Source organism: Saccopteryx bilineata, chromosome 7 (genome assembly GCF_036850765.1).
Source record: "Saccopteryx bilineata isolate mSacBil1 chromosome 7, mSacBil1_pri_phased_curated, whole genome shotgun sequence".
Classification (NCBI taxonomy): domain Eukaryota; kingdom Metazoa; phylum Chordata; class Mammalia; order Chiroptera; family Emballonuridae; genus Saccopteryx; species Saccopteryx bilineata.
The window spans coordinates 28425258-28446709 of record NC_089496.1 but is presented as its reverse complement, the minus strand read 5'-3'; the positions used below and the strand labels follow the sequence as shown (position 1 = coordinate 28446709).

The 21452-nt window shown below is 41.6% G+C and overlaps 1 long non-coding RNA gene across 1 annotated transcript in view; it reads right to left on the bottom strand.

Annotated features, from left to right (window-relative positions):
* Positions 1 to 12542: 12542 nt before the first annotated feature.
* Positions 12543 to 21452, bottom strand: part of LOC136310997 (uncharacterized) — a 77179-nt gene continuing 68269 nt past the window's right edge. The window contains exon 3 of the long non-coding RNA XR_010726648.1: positions 12543 to 12780. This is a non-coding gene — a long non-coding RNA (uncharacterized lncRNA). The remainder of the gene's footprint in view (positions 12781 to 21452) is intronic.

The following is a 21452-nucleotide window of genomic DNA, read 5'->3' as shown; positions in this document are numbered from 1 at the left end:
AGTAAGGCCCTGACACGGCTGCTGTCATAGTTTCTTAGAAGTAGAAAGAGAAAGATGTAGAATTCTGCTTCCAAGCAAGATGTAGTAACATGGACCAGATTTATCCACGTTCCTGAAATAACCAAAAACAGACAAAATATAGAAAACAACCGCTTGTAAAACACTGTAAGTCAATTAAGAAAGAGCAGTGATCCCTGATGGGCAGGAAAGAAAGCGCAGTAAATGTACAGTTGCCCAGCCCACTGACTTGAGTGTTTCCAGGCTCCAAAACAAAGAGGCGGAACTGAGCAGAACCTGGCAGACTTCCTGGATGGAGGGGAAAAGAGCTGAGGGTCCAGGAAGACCAAGGTGACAGGATTTTGAGGATAGGACAAACTACCAGAAAGGAGAGACGTTCACAGAGCCGGAAGTGGGGAGACCTGCGGAGGATTCTGCCTGAGTATTCAGCTAAGTACTGATGAATGAATGCACAGAAGGGAACGACCCAAAGCTGCGAACTGAACCAACTTGAAAGGTTAGAGGTCGTGGTGCCAGGTGCTAACACCAGACCAGGAACACCTGTCACACCAGCCGGACTGGAAAATCTCGAGAATCTCAGAGTATTGGGTAGAGTGCAGATTGTGGGCCATCAATAAGTGCTAATAAATTTAAAAGAAGTCAAATTCATACCAAGTATGTTCTCTTATCACAATGAAATTAAATTCTAAACAATATTTTTATTTCAAATAAAACTATATTTGGAAAATATCTCAAATTTCAAAATTCTATAAAACACGTCTAGATTCATAGGTCAAAAAATTAAAAATAAAATTAGAAAGTTTTAAATTAAATGAAAAGAAGTACACAATGTATTAAAATTTGTGACATGCTATTAAAGCAGTACATACTTCGGGGAAATTCTGTAGCACCAAATAACTATTAGAAATAAGAAAAGTTTCAAATCAATGACTCAAGCATCCCTTTTTAAGAAACAAGAAAGGCCTGACCTGTGGTGGCACAGTGGATAAAGCGTCGACCTGGAAATGCTGAGGTCGCCGGTTCGAAACCCTGGGCTTGCCTGGTCAAGGCACATATGGGAGTTGATGCTTCCAGCTCCTCCCCACCTTCTCTCTCTGTCTCTCTCTCTCCTCTCTCTCCCTCTCTCTCCTCTCTAAAATGAATAAATTTAAAAAAATTAAAAAAAAAAAAGAAACAAGAAAGGAAGAGTAAATTAAATTTAAATTAAGTAGAAGAAAGAAAATAAGACCAAAATGGAACCTAATTTTGAAATAGAAAGCAGAAAAGAAATGAGTGTACACATATTTAAAAACTTTTAAAATTGAATACTTTAAACAAATGCAGTTCATTATATGTCAATTATACCTCAATAAAGCTGTTAAATATATTTTTTTAAAGTATCTTGTGTGTTTGTGTTGGAGAGAGAAGGAGAGAGAGTAAAATGGACTGACCCACAGCGTGAGAGAGAACTCTCCAGAGACTAGATATCCCTTACGTACTTGGCAGGTTAATATTTTAATACAATTCATTGCTTCTGTAGAGGTAAATATAACTACGTTGGTGACTTGAGTGTGATCAAATTAGCACCCGTTTGTGGGAAGTGCTGGGTGTTTAAGGGGTAGGTGGAGATCTTACCCACCTCTTACACTACTTAACCCACAAATGAGCCAGCATAGATCCAACAATAACTCCAAGTCTTTCTGAAGCCCAGTTTCATTCCCATTGTCCCATGTCAGTTAATGATATCAGAATGTAGCCAATCTTCCAAACTTCCCTTCAGCTTTTGCCTTCCTTTTACATTCCATAAGTCACCGAGTCCTATCAATTCAACTTCCGAAATCTCTCTCAAATCAACCCCTCCTCTATGTTCTAACTTCTTTTTTTTTTTAAGGCTTTATTTATTCATTTTGAAGAGGACAGAGGGAGAGAGAGAGAGAGAAGTGGGGGAGGAGCAGGAAGCATGAACTCCTAGATATCCCTTCCGTACTTGGCAGTTTAATGTTTTAATACAAAAAAACAGGCAAGGCCAGGGTTTTGAACTGGTGACCTCAGCATTCCAGGTCTATGCTTTATCCACTGCACACCACAGGTCAGGCTGTTTTAACTTCTTTAAATGTTTTCCTTGCTCTTATTCACTTCTGGGCCAATGAATACTTCATAGAATAATCATAAATATTATTTCTAAAATAAAAATCGGATTATTTTCAAATCATTCCTCCCTATTACCTACATAATGAGGTCCAACCTTCTCAGTAAGCCTTATAATTAATCCCCTTCCCAAGCCAGATTTCATCCTGGGTCATCATTCCCCCCCCACCTTAGGCTCCAGCCATTCTTCTTACCAATCCCCCATATACTGGGTGGGGTTTGATGTTGGCATTTTTGCCTTTGTGTCTTCATACCTGCTGTTTTCTTTATCTCTTCTCTGCATGGCAGACACCTACATATTCTATAAGACTTGGTTTAGATGTTAAATATTTAATAAAGCATATTCCAGAAAAATGACTCCTTTTTGTTGGATTCCCAAATAGCATTGCCCTTGTGGCATCTACTAATGGCACAAGTAAGAGGATCACTAACTGTGACCTAGGGCAGTGAACTTGGCCTCTGCACAGCGTGTGGGCTGGGAGAAGTCACAGAAATGCTAATGTAAAAAGAAGTAGCAGGAAGAGAGAGACTGCTTAGGTTTGAGGTTGCAGCTCCACCTTTCCTTAGAGCCACTTAAAGACTAAAAACATTTTTAGAAATAGAGCAAAAAAACATGAAGAACAGCCATTGTTTTTAGAATAGACATTAGAAGAAGAAAGAGCTATGTTCCAGAAGCTTGCAATTTTAAACCCACCCACCTAGGAAAGAAATAATTTGCTTACTGACAGAGGAATTTGTGTCATTCCAAAGAAAACTGTAACCAGCCATTTTAAAAGGGGGCTTGCACACCAGGGACAAGGAGGAGACTAGTCATAGCCTTCCACTGGCCAGTGTGGCCAAATACTAATCGAAAGCCATGCACATTCTTTTTTAGTTAGTGTGGACATTACAATCCATTTTAACAAATACCCATCAGTGTGGGAAAACCAATGTAGTGTAGTGGAATTAAGGAGGCAAGTTTCATAATTCAGCTTTGCTCAAAATATTTGCAAATGATTTATCTGGTGTGCTTAATAAAAAAAATTTTTTTTAAATATCTTAAGACAACAAAGCTTTGAAACGTTAACTCTGTAGATAATATTTATATTTGCTGTACCAAAAGGCTCTGGCAAATAATTTTTAAGTGAAGTTTTGGCACAAAGAGGTGGAAAGTTTTTACCATATGTTTGTTATCTGTACTTTCCTAGAACTGCTAGTTTCAAATTAATGAATCTCTCTCTCTTTTTTCCCCAGTACAAATCTTGCCCCTCCTCAGGTCATTTCATTTTATAGGAAGTTTGAATGAGCTTCCTAAATGAATTACTGATTTTGCATAATTTTATTTTGAGAAAAAGACTTTCAAATTAATTACTATAGGATCTTGAATGATATGATTTGATTTCCTGAACCATCAAATTCAGATAGTGATGAACATGTTCGAAAGCCGGACGTGGTTTCTGATACACCATGTATGCTTCCCAGAGTTTCCACTTCCACAGTGGAAAAAATCTGTATTTTCTTTCCAAGTTAAACATTGGATGGCCTTTCACAGGGAAAGCTGTTTTATTTCTTAGATGCTCATCATTTTTTTTTCTTCTGAAGTTGGAAACTGGGAGGCAGTCAGACTCTCACATGCGCCCGACCGAGATCCACCCGGCATACCCACCAGGGGGCGATGCTCTGCCCATCTGGGGCGTCGCTCTGCCGCAACCAGAGCCATTCTAGCGCCTGAGATGGAGGCCATAGAGCCATCCTCAGCGCCCAGGCCAACCCTGCTCCAATGGAGCCTTGGCTGCCGGAGGGGAAGAGAGAAACAGAGAGGTGGAGAAGCAGATGGGCGCTTCTCCTGTGTGCTCTGGCCAGAATCGAACCCGGGACTCCTGCACGCCAGGCTGACGCTCTACCACTGGGCCAACGGCCAGAGCCAGATGCTCATCATTTTTAAAAGAAAGTGTATCTTTCCAGAAAAGTTCTTTACTAAATATTGGTGCTTATTTAAAAAGATATTTTTTTAATTAGCCTTTAAATTTTTTTTTTTTAATTTAAAATTAGACTTGTTCCTGGCAATAGGCAAGGCTACTTTGGTGGGGCAAATCCTCCTGCTAAAAAAAACAATAAAATTGTTGAAAAAAGTAAAAGAAATTTCTTAAAAGCATCAGACTGCTAAGAGATATTGAGGGATAACAAGGCTAAAACCTAAGGGGAAATGGGAAATTAGAGATGTGAACAGAACATAAGAGCTTGTTTTGCCACACACAGCACGTCATTTCGGAATGTCTTAAACTTTAGCTTTGGTAGCTTCTGCAGGGAGGAGGGAAAACATTTAAAGCTCAGATCACATGATATGGAGAGTTTAATTGGAAGATGATAATCATTGCAAAGGGAGATGAAGGAGCTTTAGGGGTGATAAAAATATTCTCTATTTGAAGATATAGCGGTAATCTCAAATTAGGTAAACAAAACAAATTTAATGATCCAGGAAGCTGATGGACCCTAAGCAGGGTAAATACAAAGGAAAACACACCCGGCCACAACACAGCCGAACTGCTGAAAGCCAAAGATGAAAGGAAAATCTTGAAAGCAACAAAAGAAAAATGTCACATTGAACACAGGGGAACAACAATCTAATTAACAACTAACATGGTCACAACATTTTCAAAGAGCTGAAAGAAAATATCTGTCAATACAGATACAGTAGAAACAATCTACGTGATTATAAATGTACCCAATTTTAACAAGCCAAGACAAAATTGATTTTCTTATTCAATATGTGCTATTTCTTAACTACCCATAAAGGGGTTGAATTTGGTGAACTTAAAATAGCATGGTGATTCACATGTGGTCATTAAGCAATGTACCTTTTACTTTTTTAATAGACATCAAATTATAAAAGAAATAGCAGTTATATGAAAGAAAATGAGTGCATGAGATCTCCCAGGAAGGAATACAAAGTGGGAAGAGTAGAGTCCTAGAACAGTGGTCCCCAACCTTTTTTGGGCCACAGACCAGTTTAATGTCAGAAAATATTTTCACTGACCGGCCTTTAGGGTGGGACGGATAAATGTATCACGTGACCGAGACAAGCGTCAAGAGTGAGTCTTAGATGGATGTAACAGAGGGAATCTGGTCATTTTTTAAAAATAAAACATCGTTCAGACTTAAATATAAATAAAACACACCCAAGAGCCATTTGGTACCGGTCCGCGGCCCAGGGGTTGGGGACCACTGTCCTAGAGCAGGCCTCCCAGCTAGCAGCAATGTTACAGTGTTGGAAACCAAAGAGAAACCTGCCAAGGATCCCTGAGGGGACAGGCCTGAGAGTTAAAAGTTGGTGTCTAAGCACAAAAGGCGAAGCAGAAGAGTCAATGGTGATAAACACTGCTAAGAAGTGGGGTAAGGTTTACATCAGCAGTGCCCGTTGACTTTAACAACAGGATGGTCATAGAGATTCTGGCAAAAACGCTCTCAGAAGAGTGACTTTCGGGCTTGGAGCAAGACTGAGGGAGAGGAAAGAATGGGCAGTAAGTGAAGTGAGAAAATGCATAGTTTTGTAAGCTGGGAGGCAGGAATTAAGAGGAAAAAGCCTAGATGATAGCTAAGAGGTAATCTAAGTGTATCAATATAAAACCCCTAAAACTCAGTGGCTAAAAACAAGCATTCATCGTCACTCCTGGGGCTGTGGGTGGATCGGGGAGTTCTGCTGACCTGGGTCGGGCTGCATCCCTCACACATGCGGGGTCAACTGAGGGCTGGCTGACCCAGGATGGTCTTACAGTGCTGAAAGTCGTTTTCTGTTGGCTGGGGTGATGGAGGTGAGCAGCCATGTTTGCTCCTCATCAGATGCTAGTTCACATAGCAGGGGCACGGCTCTAAGAGAGAACAGAACTCTTCAAGATTTCTCATCATCAGATGCCAGTTCACATAGCAGGGGCACGGCTCTAAGAGAGAACAGAACTCTTCAAGATTTCTCCTCATCAGATGCCAGTTCACATAGCAGGGGCACGGCTCTAAGAGAGAACAGAACTCTTCAAGATTTCTCATCATCAGATGCTAGTTCACATAGCAGGGGCACGGCTCTAAGAGAGAACAGAACTCTTCAAGATTTCTCATCATCAGATGCCAGTTCACATAGCAGGGGCACAGCTCTAAGAGAGAACAGAACTCTGCAAGATTTCTCCTCATCAGATGCTAGTTCACATAGCAGGGGCACAGCTCTAAGAGAGAACAGAACTCTGCAAGATTTCTCCTCATCAGATGCTAGTTCACATAGCAGGGGCACAGCTCTAAGAGAGAATAGAACTCTGCAAGATTTCTCCTCATCAGATGCTAGTTCACATAGCAGGGGCACGGCTCTTAGAGAGAACAGACTCTGCAAGATTTCTTGAGGTCTGCTTACAAACTGGCACACCATTATGCCACGTACTACTGACCAAAGTTGTCACAAGTCAGCCAAGATATAAGGTATAAGGAAAGAGATTTACTTCTTGGTACAGTCTCATTGTAAGCACACTGGTAAGGGTAAAGAATTTGCAACTTTTTTTTTTTTTAGTGCATGAGAGAGAGAGAGAGAGACAGACAGACAGAGAAAGACAGACAGGAAGGGAGAGAGATAAGAAACATCAACTCATAGTTGTGACACCTTAGTTGTTCATTGACTGCTTTCTCATATGTGCTTTGACTAAGAGGCTCCAGCCACGCCAGTGACCCCTTGCTCAAGCCAGCAACCTTTGGGCTCAAGCCAGTGACCTTTGGGCTCAAGCCAGTGACCATGGGGTCATGTCTATGACCCCACACTCATGCTAGTGACCCCATGCTCAAGCTGGTCAGCTTACACTCAAGCCAGCGACTTCGGGGTTTTGGACCTGGGTCTTCTGCATTCTAATTCGATGCTCTATCCACTGTGCCACTGCCTGGTCAGGCAAGGGGTCTTTTTTATGTTTGTTTGTTTTGTTTTGTTTTTCTTTGCCATCTACTTACCCCACTGGATAATGGCTGGTTTTCATCTTTGTTTTGTTTTTTAAGGGCACAGACTTAATTATGATGTTGGATAGGAGTTATGTAGAAGGAGAGGTCAAAGGTATGAGGAGAGATCATAAAGAAGGGAGTTCCTGAAGGGAAGAGAGAGCACCTGCCCGACTGCACAGTGGGAGGGTGACCTGAGACGCCAGTGCCACAGCCACGCGTGAAAGGAAGGAAACGACGCAGACAGAGCCACGTGTTGACTTGGTAGGAAGTGGAGTGAACTGTGGTCTTCTTTTCACTGAGAAGGAGGCAAAATAACTTGTCCGAAGCGAGAGGGGAGGTGGAAAGCTTGCCTGTCTGTGGGTATGGAAAGGAACCTAACCAGGGAAATAGCAGGCCTGGTTGAGGTTTGAGACCGGAACTTGAAAGTCGCACCAATTTGTATGGTGTTGTGATCTTCCTTCGATCATAGGAAGGTGCTGCTGGGGCTCAGGGCAGGCCCCCAAGTATTCCACGATGGCATCCTGATTACTTTGAAGTTACTTGACAAGCAGCTGAGGCAGGAGGGCGTGTTGACCCTCCCTTGGCTCCCTGAGTGTAGGAAATAAATCTTCCCCGTGCAGGGTGACCTCCTTGCTCCAGGATGGCTGAGAGACACAACCGTATGGCTAGAGCTACAAGACCAGGGCCAAAGAGCCTATACAAGGGGGAGCAAAAGAAGGTTTATAGTTGCTCTTAACGAAAAAATGACAATAATTAATAAATAATAATCTAAAAATAAATGATTTCGTGTACTCACAACTGTAAACCTACTTTTGCCTCGCCCTGTATGTAGCAATCCTGTTGCCTCCTTGGTTTCAATTCCTCAAAATAAATACTCGAACCTCGCTTATCTTCCTTTCTAATGAGCACTAACTGTATTTTTTCCTGTCAGTTCTTCACAATGTGGTTTCTTTGTCTAAAAATGTATCAAATGCTGGCTGGTCTATTGTTTCTCCGTGCATCGTTTATGTTTCTCTTATGAACACATAGCAAGTTGGTAGTTCTCCTGTTACTCTAACCTTGTGTTTTATTATTAGTCCAGTCACAAGAATTTAAGGAGTGGGTGGGTGGGTGGATTTTCCCCCTTTCCCCAACAGTGCCACTCACAGGCATGGACCAGAGGTCAATTAACTGGAAGGACAATGGACAAGGATGTGGAAAGAGTGACCAGTGGCTCATGAAACACAAATCAGACTGAAAGAAAATATGGAGGGTGACCGTAGACAGCGATCTGGATGGTTATACAACCAAAATTTATTTTCTCACAGTTCTGGAGTCTAGGAGTCCAAGATCAAGGTGTCGGCAGATTTGGTTCTATCTGATACCTCTCTCTTTGGCTTACATGTGGCCCCCTTCTCACTGTGTTTTCACGTGGTCTTTCCTCTTGTTCACATCTGTGTCTTGATCTCCTCTTCTTATAAGGACATCAGTCTTACAAGATTAGAGTCCAGCCATGTAACCTCATTTTACCTTAATTTACCTTTACCTTTTCAAAGGTCCCCATCTCCAAATACAGCCATGTTCTGAGGTACCGGCTGCTAGGACTTCAACATACGAATTTTGGAGGAGCTCGACTCAGTGGAAAACCGTGGGGGTAGCTGGGAGGTGAAGGGATTCAGTGACTAGTGGCTGTGCTGAAGTCAAAGAGCCAATGTCATGAGAATGAATGAAAAAGAATTGGAAAAAACACAGTTTTGTAGTTAAAGAGTGGAATACCTAAATTTATTACTTCAGAGGCGTTCCTCGGTTTATAATGAAGGTTAAGTCAAGGTCATGAAAGTGGGTAGCTGAAGAGGAAAGAGTGGTCATGAACTCATGAAACAAGGATTCTGAAGGGGTTTCCCACATGAAAATGGAAGTCACGTAAGTTGGGGCAGGGCTTGGTAGAGGGTGTTAGTAGGTGTATGGGTTATGAGGACTGCAAGACTGTGAGCAAAACAGTCCTCAAAGCCCTGCTGTAGTGGATGTGGGAACACGGAGGCCCTCCCTCCAGAGGCCCCTCTGGAACTTCAGATTGGCTTGAGTATGGGGTTCAGGGGAGAGGCCCTGGCCTCAGGACGCCTGAATAGGAGGCAGGCTGAGGCTTGGAGGTGCTCCCGGAATGAGAGGTCCATGACGTTAGGTCTATGGCAGGGAGGTGGGAATAAGCGTGAGACCCTCTTTAAGCTGATTTTTTATCCTAACATCACTCCTTACTTTACACCTTTCCTATCAGCACACTGCAATAGCGAGCAATGAATAACTACTGAAATACTGGGAAAATAAATGCTACTCTCCATGTTGTTGAATCACATATTTTAAATCCTATTCCACAGATTTACCTTTTTAGTGCCTTATTTCCATGGATACCATAGTTACCATAGTAAAACTATGTATAACCATATACATAGTTATGTGAATGAGACATGTAGACTGGGAACAGGACAGAAATTCAAAACAGAAGAGTCCTGGACCTTTGTTCTGCTTAGCAACAATACTAATTGCATATATGAAGCGAATGCATATTATCAATATGTGCTAAGTCTTACTAAACCTGAAGTAATTTAATCTTCATAATAAGCTGCTTTGTAAATTGACTTTTAGGTGCTCTATATTTTGAATTAGAGTCAGTTGTATTACACACACACATACACACACACACACACACACACACACATCTACTTCATCTACTCTGTAGACCTGTTCACTTTTTTTTTAAACGAGAGGCAGGAAAGCAGAAAGACTCCTACTAGCACCCCAACTGGGATCCACCTGGCAAGCCTTCTATGGGGTGATGCTCTGCCCATCTGGGGCTTGCTCTGTTGCTCGGCAACCAAGCTATTTTAATGCCTGAGGCGAGGCCATGGAGCTATCCTCAGTGCTCAGGGCTAACTTTCTTAAGCCATTCTAGCCATGGCTATGGGAGCAAAAGAGACAGAGAGAGAGATAGAGAAAGAGAAGGGAGGGGTGGGGGTAGAAGCAGATGGTTGCTTCTCCTGTGTGCCCTGACCAGGAATCAAACCTGGGACTTCCACATGCTAGGCTGACATTCTACCACTGAGCCAACTGGCCAAGGCCTGTTCAGACTCTTAAAAGTAGGGCCTTTCATGTTCTTAATCTTAAAATACAGTTACTTTCTTGTTTGTGACACTTTTCTTGTTCTATTTAAGAAATCTTTGCTTGTATTTATTTATTTATGTATTTAGAGGAACAGAGAGACAGGAAGGAAGAGAGATGAGAGGCATCAATTCATTATGGCACCTTAATTGTTCGATTGCTTTCTCATATGTGCCTTGACTGGGTGGTGGGGCTCCAGCTGAGCCAGTGACCCCTTGCTCAAGTCAGCAACGATGGGGTCATATCTATGATCCCACACTCAAGCTGGTAAGCCTATGCTCAAACCGGTGACCTTGAGGTTTTGAACCTGGGTCCTCTGTGTCCCAGACTGATGTTCTATCCACTGTGCCACCGCCTGGTCAGGCTTTGTTTGTTTTTAGATAATGAAGATGTCCTATTATTATTCTAAAAATGTTGTTGCTTTACATTTTATATTTAACTCTTCAATCCATTTGGCATTGACTTCAAAGTATGGTGTGAGGTAGAGATCAAGATTTTTTTCTACCATATGTCTATCCAGTTAACTGAGTCCCATTTATTGAAGTGACCATCCTTTGTCCACTGCACTCAAGTGTCACCTTGTCATAAATCAGGTGAGCAGATCTGAATGGTAGGTTTCAGAATTCTCTCTTTGCTTCATTGCTTTATTTGTTCTTGTAAGGTTATCATTATTAATTTTATAGATGAGGAAACTAAAGCCCAGGAAGGTGAAATAACCTTAGGCCCTAGGTCAGTTTACTAGCAAGTCTACCCTGTTAATTACATCGTGTATGTGTCTTTAAAAGGAAGTTTGCCAAAAGTTACTATGTCTTTCTAGGAAAGAGAATACTCCCCACATTGGGCCCTGGTAGTATGAACTAATGGAAGAAAGTTCAAGTCAAACATACATGAGTTTGAATCACCATTCCAGTCATCAAAAGTGAGAATACAGAAAATTAAGCTCTCTGAAATGTTTCTTTGTCTATAAAATGAGAAAAACAATACCTATCTAGCAACTTTAAATAAAACCAAATCAGACTATCTTTGTGACTTAGCATATTGTACTGAGTAATGTTATTTGTTTCCTAATCCCTTGACAAAAGTGCTTAAAGCTGAAAAAATTTATACAGGGGGTCCTCAGGTTACAACACAGTTCCGTTCCTACGACAGTGATGTAACCTGAACTTTGGTGTGTCGAAACACACCCTAGCCTAAGTCACTTACTTATCCTAACACAGTTGTAAAATCATAATCTAGAACATAAAAATATAACTAAGCCACAGGAAAAAGGAAAAGGACATAAATATACTGTACTGTACACTGTACTGTAGTAACAGAAAAAATGAGTGTAAAAAAATTCCTTACCTTTATTCCTGTGGTTGGCTTGCACACTGAAAGGGCATGGCATTGCAAGGTAGGAAAGAGTGTTCTTTTGGGAGGAGGAAGCTGGAGAGGCAGGAGAACCTGCAGAAAGTGCTGGAAATACTAGGTCAGGTGAATCAGGATTGCCTAAGGAACATGCAGGAGACGCTGGAGATGATTCTGCCTGTACTACAGGTGTTTTCATCCTGAGAGGCAGCTGATGTAGAGGGTACAGGATCTGTTGCAGGCTTCTCTACCTTCTTAAAGAATTGTTCCAGGCTAGCCCGGAAGGTTGATGACTTCTTCTCTTCCAAAATCTGCCTATAGCATTGTGAGGCATCCATAACAGTTCTGTAGACCTTATTGAATCTGTCATCACTGGGGTCCTCAGCCTGAAATTTCTCCAACCCATCTCTACCATAGAAAAACCCTCTGCCAAACCCTTGGTGGTAAATCTCTTGGGTTCTGGGGTTTCTATCTCTTCCTCTTCAATCAGCTGCTTCTCCAGCTGAATGAGGTCCTCAGCAGACAGCTCCTCTCCATGTGATGCCCTTAGCTCTGACTTTCACTTAGGAGCCATGATAAGGGTCAAAAAGTTGCCTAACAAAGGAACACAAACGGAACACTTGTGATTTTAACAGTCCATAATAGTGCAGGTAAGAGTACTGTGGGACACCAACTCCCTCACTCACTTGTGCTGGGAGAAGTTATTCTTGTTACTCATATTAACAGTATTGCTTCTATTTAATAATAGAATAGTCCAGTTTAATATTAGGAGTTTTTAAATATGCTTGTAATTAAGATGAAAAAGTTGTTGAGCTTGAACGCTTTCTTAATGGGTGGCTGCTTTTAGGCCAACTATGGTATATTGAATAATTACTCTCTAATAGAGGTTGTACCCTGAGTCCAATGGGCTGTACCCCCTTGGGCTATAATATAAATCTACGTTAGATTTATGAGTATTTTTAGTAGTTATTGTGTCTTCTTCCGCTGCGTGCAACCGAACTAGTTCACCCACGTAGTCCGTAAGTACAATACTAACGGCGTAAGCTGAAACACTCACATCTCCATTTTTTAAAACGTTTTTATGGGAATGAGAGTCATAAACTGGAAACATCGTATGTCGAGACTGTCGTAACCTGAGGACCCTTGTAGATACATTTTGTAGACGATTATGTTCTAGCAATTTTGATGTGTTCAGTTGGATGTTGATATCTAATGGCAAAGAAAAAAAGAGAGATGAAAACACAACCAGTAGCTTTTGCTGGATACCATCACGACTAGCCATGTCTCTATTTTCATTCTGCTTTCCCAATAGCAGTCATCTCGTGATTACGAATGAAAAATACACGGAAAGGTAGCAACTTGCCTAAGGCATCATTGGGTCAGCCTAGGATTAGGATGCATGCTTGTTCCTCAGCTCAAATCCTTGGGTTGCGAGGAAACTATGACCAATTGAAACAGTTTGGGTGACAATTTATACCTCCAACAAAAACAGGTCCTTTTAAAAAACAAAACAAAACAAAATAAAATAGGCTCTGGCCGGTTGGCTCAGCGGTAGAGCGTCGGCCTGGTGTGAGGGAGACCCGGGTTCGATTCCCGGCCAGGGCACATAGGAGAAGCGCCCATTTGCTTCTCCACCCCTCCCCCTCTCTGTCTCTCTCTTCCCTTCCCACAGCCGAGGCTCCATTGGAGCAAAGATGGCCCGGGCGCTGGGGATGGCTCCTTGGCCTCTGCCCCAGGCGCTAGAGTGGCTCTGGTCGCGGCAGAGCAACGCCCTGGAGGGGCAGAGCATCGCCCCCTGGTGGGCAGAGCGTCGCCCCCTGGTGGGCGTGCCGGGTGGATCCTGGTCGGGCGCATGCGGGAGTCTGTCTGACTGTCTCTCCCCGTTTCCAGCTTCAGAAAAATACAAAAAAACAAACAAAAAAAACAAAACAAAAAGCATTTTCCCCCTTCCCTTTCCTGCTGCTTACCTTCCGACCTCTTCTAATTCTATTTTTCCCTATCTCAGTTTTTCTACTTCTTTGTCTTCTTCCTACGGCCTGTACCTCCCTGCAGACGGTGCCCTGTGGCACTTTCTCCAGCCTGAGGAAATGCTCATCTACGCCAAGCAGCACTGAGGATGGGAACTGACCGGACAAGGGAGAAACACCTGTACAGCAATGATGAATCCCACTTGCTGTGTCTTTGCAAAGTTATCCTGATTCAAGAGATATCTCATCATTCTTAACATATTTTCAAAACAAAATTATTCTAAATTGATTTTAAACTGCACGTGGGGGCACCCATCCTGTCCTGGCAGAGGAGATGGGGCTATCCCAGCTCATAGCCTGCATTCACCCCTGCTGTGGACAGATACATCAGGCTGTCACAGACAGGCTGACAGACATCCCACCATGTCCCTTGCTCTAATTCAAGGCTTCTAAAGCATCTTTCTAATTACGATTCCCAAGAGATATGCCTATGGGGAGAGATGGAACTGATTATGCCTTTACTGCTTGCCTGTATAGAACAGGAGGGGCTGCAAGTTCTTTATTCCAGCGCTTTTTTTAAAGACTCGAGCTAATGTAATTCCTCTGAGGAACTGAGAGAACAAAACACCAGGAAAGAAGCACAGAGGATTTGCCCTGGAGTCACGTTTCAAACTAATGGTTAATGTGCAGAAGTCATCTAAATGCAATAAAACATTTAATTTCAGAATATACAAAGACTGTGTGCAGACCATTTTAAAAAGCCAGAACATGTCTAATACTAACTTTTTTTTTTTTTTCTACTTGCAGAATCTGGGGCTGTTTTGTAGTTTTATTAAATCCTATATGCCTCAGGCTCTGGTTTTTAATAATTCCATTTCCCCTGGAATGTTCACTCCGAACCGTTCTAGGAGCTAATGGCACACTAGAATTTTAAGCATGTGGTGAGGATAGTTGAGAAACGGAGGCTCTGGTGGCCTCCCCCAACACTTCAGAAAGCAGTTACAGACATGCCTGGCGCCATCTAAAACCCAGTGCTCTCCACACTAAGCAGAAAGCAGGATTTCTCCACCTCTGTGCCCTGGCCAGAGACAATGTACGAGGTTTATGCCCTGGAGCAAAGAAAAATGTGAAAAGAGACATGGTAGGAGGCTTCTGAGTTGGAACAGGGAAGGGCTGTCTCAGATCTAGAGGGGGGTAAAACCAATAGCTTTCTTTCCTGCCTTGACAGGGTCTACACACCGGGGCTAGAAAACAAAGGGTGCTATCTGTCCTCCAGAACGGGACGTTTCTGAAAGTTCCGGGTCTCTGTCCATGAACTCATCTGCCCCCTGCCCCTGATGTCGGTGAGGGGGAGGAAGGCCGCCAGAACCACTGTCAAATGTTCATAATTCAGGGTGGTATGTCTCCTATCATGCCAATTCCTAGAATCCATTCCTTGTTGACCGTGGCTTCTCAGCAGTGCCTGGCAGATAAAGGCTGAGTTAAAAGTCTGGGCTGAACACCTCGCTGGCTGGGAGGAGCCAGGACCCAGGCTGCATGAGCACACCCCAGTGCCGCTGTGGAAAAGGAGGGTTTTTTTCTAGGCCTCAGTGACATAGGCCCATGCATTGTCCACTCCATCACCAGACACACCGCTCAATCGACTACAGATGTCGCCATAAAAATCTACTTAAAAATCTGGAGCTTTATTCCAGACACAAAAAGACAAATCCTGTATAACTCCTCTTATACAACGTACTTAAAATGGTCAAAATCATAAAGACATAAAGCATAATGGTGGTTGCCAGGGACTGGGAGGCTGGGAACCTTGTCATTTAATGGCTACAGTTTCAGATTTACAAGATGAAAGAGACGGGAACAGATGGTGGTGATGGCTGCACAACAGTGTGACTGTAGTTAATGCCACTGAATCACATGCTTACAAATGGTTAAGATAGTTAATTTATGTTATGTATTTTAACACAATAAAAAGGGATAAAATCTGAATCTTAACAAAAAGTAGTAAGTGAAATGTAAACTTGCAAGCAATGCTGAGTGCAATAAGTCAGAGACGGAAAGACAAATATCATGATTTCATTTATAAGTGGAATCTAAAGAACATAATAAATGAACAAACAAAACAGAAACAAAACAGACAAAACAGAAAGCACGCTGGTGGTTGCCGAACGGGAAGGGAGTTGGGGGCTGGGCGAAGGAGGAGAAGGGATTCAGAAGTACAAATCGGTAGTCACAGAATAGTCACGGGGATGTAAAGTACAGCATAGGGAATAGAGTCAATAATACTGTAATAACTGTGTATGGTGCCAGGTGGGTACTAGACTTATGGGGGGATCACTTCACAAATTATATAAATGTCTAACCACTGTATTATATACCTGAAACTAATATAAAGTAATACTGTATGTCAACTGCAACTGAAAAAATAAAAATTAGCCTGACCAGGTGGTGGTTAGGATAGAGTGTCGGCCTGGAATGCTGAGGACCCAGGTTTGAAACCCCAAGGTCACTGGTTGGAGCATGGGCTCATCCGGCTTGAGCAAGGGGTCACTGGCTTAGCTGAAGCCCCCTGCTCAAGGCATAGATGAGAAAGCAATCAATAAACAGCTAAGGAGCTGCAATGAAGAATTGATGCTTCTCATCTCTCTCCCTTCCTGTCTGTCTGTCCCTGTCTCTCCCTCTCTCTTGCTAAAGAAAGAAAAGTACAAAAATTTAAAAATAACATGGAGAGATAATAACCTAGAGGGTGTTATGCTAAGTGAAATAAATCAGACAGAGAAAAGACAAATACCATATAATTTCCCTTATATGCGGAATCAAAATAAATGAACAAAACAGGCAAATTCATAGATACAGAGAACAAACTGCTAGTTGCCACATGGGTGTGATGTTGAGGACTGGGTGAAAAAAATGAAGGAATTAAGCACGAATTGGAAGTCACAAAATAGTCACAGGGAAATAAGGCATAGGGAATATAGTCAACAATATGTATGGTGTCAAGTGGGTACTTGCACTTACTAGGGGATCACTTTGTAAATTATATGAATGTCTAACCACTATGCTGTACACCTCAAACTAATAAAATATTAAATGTCAACTGTAATTGAAAAAACTTTTTAAATTTTTAATGAATTAGCAAAAAAAAAAAGTTGCAAGCAAAAGTGAAGAGATACCGCTATTGAGGTAATTTCATTTCCTTAGGCAACAAGTTTTACTGGGAGACTAAATTGATTTAGCTGAGCGCGCTATGGAGATGGTAGATTACAAACCTCTCTAGGTCAGGTGACCGCAGCCTCAGCTCCAGGAGAAATCAAATTTCTAGCTGCTATGCAAGGAGGACATGTGCCCAACATAGAGAAAATGAGCGGGACTCGCGTATGCTAGGACCACCAATATGCTAATTCACTTGGTCAACTTTTGCTTTCTCTACTGTACTTGTGCAAGGACAGGCAACTCAGAGAAGCAAGTACACAGCTTGGGAACAGTCTCCTGCACACTCTCTCTGCTCAGAGGGCAGCTCCTCGGGGGGCAGAGATCATGCTGTTTCTTCTCTGTATCCTGAGCACTGGTATGTGGCAGTTACAGAGGGAAGAAACATCATTTGAAGTAGGATTCAGTGAGCAGAGACAATGAAAGGCCAGAAAAAAATGTTTTCTTTCTAAAATAAGAAAAACCATCAACATAAAACTATTTATTATTTGTAGGATATTTTAATAAAGAAATTAGAGAACTTTCAGAAGATAGCTGCAATGAATGAACATTATTTTTCTTCTTTGATATGTATGAGGGTTAATTTTATGTGTCAACTTGGTTTCATTTTGGCGCCCAGATGTTTGGTCAAACACTAGTCTGGAGGTTGTGAAAATAATGTTTTTCAGATGTAATGTTTAAGTCAACAGACTTTAAGTAATACAGATTGCCTTGCATAATATGGATGGGCCTCATCCTGTCACTTGAAGAGCTCAGGAGAAAAAGAGTGAGGAAGAAAGAATTTGCCTACAGACTTGAGCTGCAACATCAACTCTTTCCTGGATAGGCCAACCAGCCTGGCCCTCATTTAAAAAATTTCCAGAAGTGACGTCACGGAAATGGCGCCGTGAGCAGCGCGTCCGACAGCTCTCCCCTAAATCACAACAAATTTATCAACTAGAAACAGAAAAATTTATCCTCGGAGCATTCCGGAGTTCCACACAAACTGATAGCGAAAGGACTGTTATCACTTGAATCTGAGAGACGAGGGTGTGGAGGAATCTACCACAGGGACGTTCTTTCAAACCGCAAGGAAGTGCGCCTGTGGTGAGTCAGCCCATATACTTGGGAACCGCGAGCCGACGTGAGCCACCACCGCGAGTGGCCGCCACGAGCCGCCGCCGCGAGCCGCCGCGAGCAGCCGTGCGCCCGGTCCGGTTGAGCACCGCTGACGTTCCCAGCGGCCCGCACACTGCAAGTGGGGGTCGCCGGCCACCGGTGCCCGGAGCGCCCCATTTGCGCGTGCCTTGGGCATTCCACGCGCCCAGGGTGCCCTGCTGGCCCGCACACCCAGGGGGCTCCATTATCCTGCGCCTGGTGCGGTCCAGCTGCCAGCGGTGGGGCGAGCGGGAGAGGCTTGGGAGATTCTCTCCGTGGGCGGGGCACCTCACCCAGCCATTCAAGCTAACAATCAAGCGTTGGGGGAGGGGCGCGCGCAGGCAGCCTAAAATACCTTCGGAAGCACAGCTGTGACTCAATCACTGAAATTAGCTTAACCCATGAAATCTGCGCACCCTCGGTTCTAATTGATAAGATCTCTCTCAGTTCAGCGATCCAAGCCCTGAAAGAGAGGAACTTTCAGCCAAGAATACTATACCCATCAAAGCTATCCTTCAAGTATGAAGGAGATATAAAAACATTCACAAATACAGAAAAGATGAGAGAATTTATCAACAGAAAGCCCCCACTCCAGGAAATACTAAAGGGGGTTTTCCAACCAGATTCAAAGAACAAAAGAAAACAACACCACAAGTAACAGCTCCACCAAGAACACAATAAAACCAAACTTAAACTGTGACAACAAAGGAAAAAAAGGGGGGAGAGGATGGAGATTAACAGTAGCAAAGGATGATGAAGTGCAGAAATACTTATAAGATAGGGTACTACAATGAATATGGTAGGTACCCTTTTCATTACTTAATGGTAACCACCCTTAAAAAAACCACCACAAAAACACTTGACTTAAAAAAGGTAGCAACAGAGGAAAGAAGTATGGAACACAAACAAACAAAAACAAATGATAGAAAAACAAAAGAGAAGAATCAAACTAGATACAAAACTAACAGAAAGCAATTTATAAAATGGCAGTAGGGAACCCACAAGTGTCAATAATTACACTAAATGTAAATGGATTAAACTTACCAATAAAAAGATACAGAGTAGCAGAATGGATTAAAAAAGAAAATCCAACTATATGCTGCCTACAAGAAACACATCTAAGCAACAAGGATAAAAACAAATTCAAAGTGAAAGGCTGGAAAACAATACTCCAAGCAAACAACACCCCAAAAAAAGCAGGCGTAGCAATACTCATATCTAATAATGCTGACTACAAGACAGAAAAAGTACTCAGAGACAAAAATGGTCATTTCATAATGATTAAGGGGAAGTTGAATCAAGAAGACATAACAATCCTTAATATATATGCACCAAACCAAGGACCACCAAAATATATAAGACAGCTACTTATTGACCTCAAAACAAAAACTAACAAAAATACAATCATACTTGGAGACCTCAATACACCGCTGACGGCTCTAGATCGGTCATCCAAACAGAGAATCAATAAAGATATAGTGGCCTTAAACAAAATACTAGAACACCTGGATATGATAGACATCTACAGGACACTTCATCCCAAAGCGACAGAGTATACATTTTTCTCTAGTGTACATGGAACATTCTCAAGAATTGACCATATGTTGGGCCACAAAGACAATATCAGCAAATTTAGAAAAATTGAAATTGTACCAAGCATATTTTCTGATCATAAAGCCTTGAAACTAGAATTCAACTGCAAAAAAGAGGGGGAAAAACCCACAAAAATGTGGAAACTAAACAACATACTTCTAAAAAATGAATGGGTCAAAGAAGAAATAAGCGCAGAAATCAAAAGATATATACAGACAAATGAGAATGAAAATACGACATATCAGAATCTCTGGGATGCAGCAAAAGCAGTAATAAGAGGAAAGTTCATATCACTTCAGGCCTATATGAACAAACAAGAGAGAGCCGAAGTAAACCACTTAACTTCACACCTTAAGGAACTAGAAAAAGAAGAACAAAGACAACCCAAAACCAGCCGAAGAAAGGAGATAATAAAAATCAGAGCAGAAATAAATGAAATAGAGAACAGAAAAACTATAGAAAAAATCAATAAAACAAGGAGCTGGTTCTTTGAAAAGATCAACAAAATTGACAAACCCTTGGCAAGACTCACCAAGGAAAAAAGACACAGGACTCAAATAAATAAAATCCAAAATGAAAGAGGAGAGATCACCACAGACATCATAGAAATACAAAGAATTATTGTAGAATACTATGAAAAATTATATGCCACCAAATACAACAATCTAGAAGAAATGGATAAATTCCTAGAACAATACAACCTTCCTAGACTGAGTCATGAAAAAGCAGAAAGCCTAAACAGACCAATCAGCAGGGAGGAAATAGAAAAAACTATTAAAAATCTCCCCAAAAATAAAAGTCCAGGCCCAGACGGTTATACTAGTGAATTCTATCAAACATTCAAAGAAGACTTGGTTCCTATTCTACTCAAAGTCTTCCAAAAAATTGAAGAAGAAGCAATACTTCCAAACACATTTTATGAGGCCAACATAACCCTCATACCAAAACCTGGCAAGGATGGCACAAAGAAAGAAAACTACAGACCAATATCTCTAATGAATACAGATGCTAAAATACTAAACAAAATACTGGCAAACCGAATACAACAACATATTAAAAAAATAATACATCATGATCAAGTGGGATTCATCCCAGAATCTCAAGGATGGTTCAACATACGCAAAACGGTTAATGTAATACACCATATCAACAAAACAAAGAACAAAAACCACATGATCTTATCAATAGATGCAGAAAAGGCTTTTGATAAAATACAACACAATTTTATGTTTAAGACTCTCAACAAAATGGGTATAGAAGGAAAATATCTCAACATGATAAAGGCCATATATGATAAACCATCAGCCAACATCCTATTAAACGGCATAAAACTGAGGACTTTCTACCTTAAATCAGGAACAAGACAGGGTTGTCCACTCTCTCCACTCTTATTCAACGTGGTGCTAGAAGTTCTGGCCAGAGCAATCAGACAAGACAAAGAAATAAAAGGCATCCATATCGGAAAAGAAGAAGTAAAGCTATCACTTTTTGCTGATGATATGATCCTATACATCGAAAACCCGAAGGACTCCACAAAAAGATTATTAGAAACAATAAACCAATACAGTAAGGTCGCAGGATACAAAATTAACATACAAAAGTCCATAGCCTTTCTATATGCCAACAATGAAATATTAGAAAACGAACTCAAAAAAATAATCCCCTTCACGATTGCAACAAAAAAAATAAAATACCTAGGAATAAACATAACAAAGAACGTAAAGGACCTATATAATGAAAATTACAAAGCATTGTTAAGGGAAATCGAAAAAGATACAATGAGATGGAAAAATATTCCTTGTTCTTGGATAGGAAGAATAAATATAATCAAAATGGCCATATTACCCAAAGCAATATACAAATTTAATGCAATTCCCATCAAAATCCCTATGAGATTTTTTAAAGAAATGGAACAAAAAATCATCAGATTTATATGGAACTATAAAAAACCCCGAATAGCCAAAACAATCCTAAGGA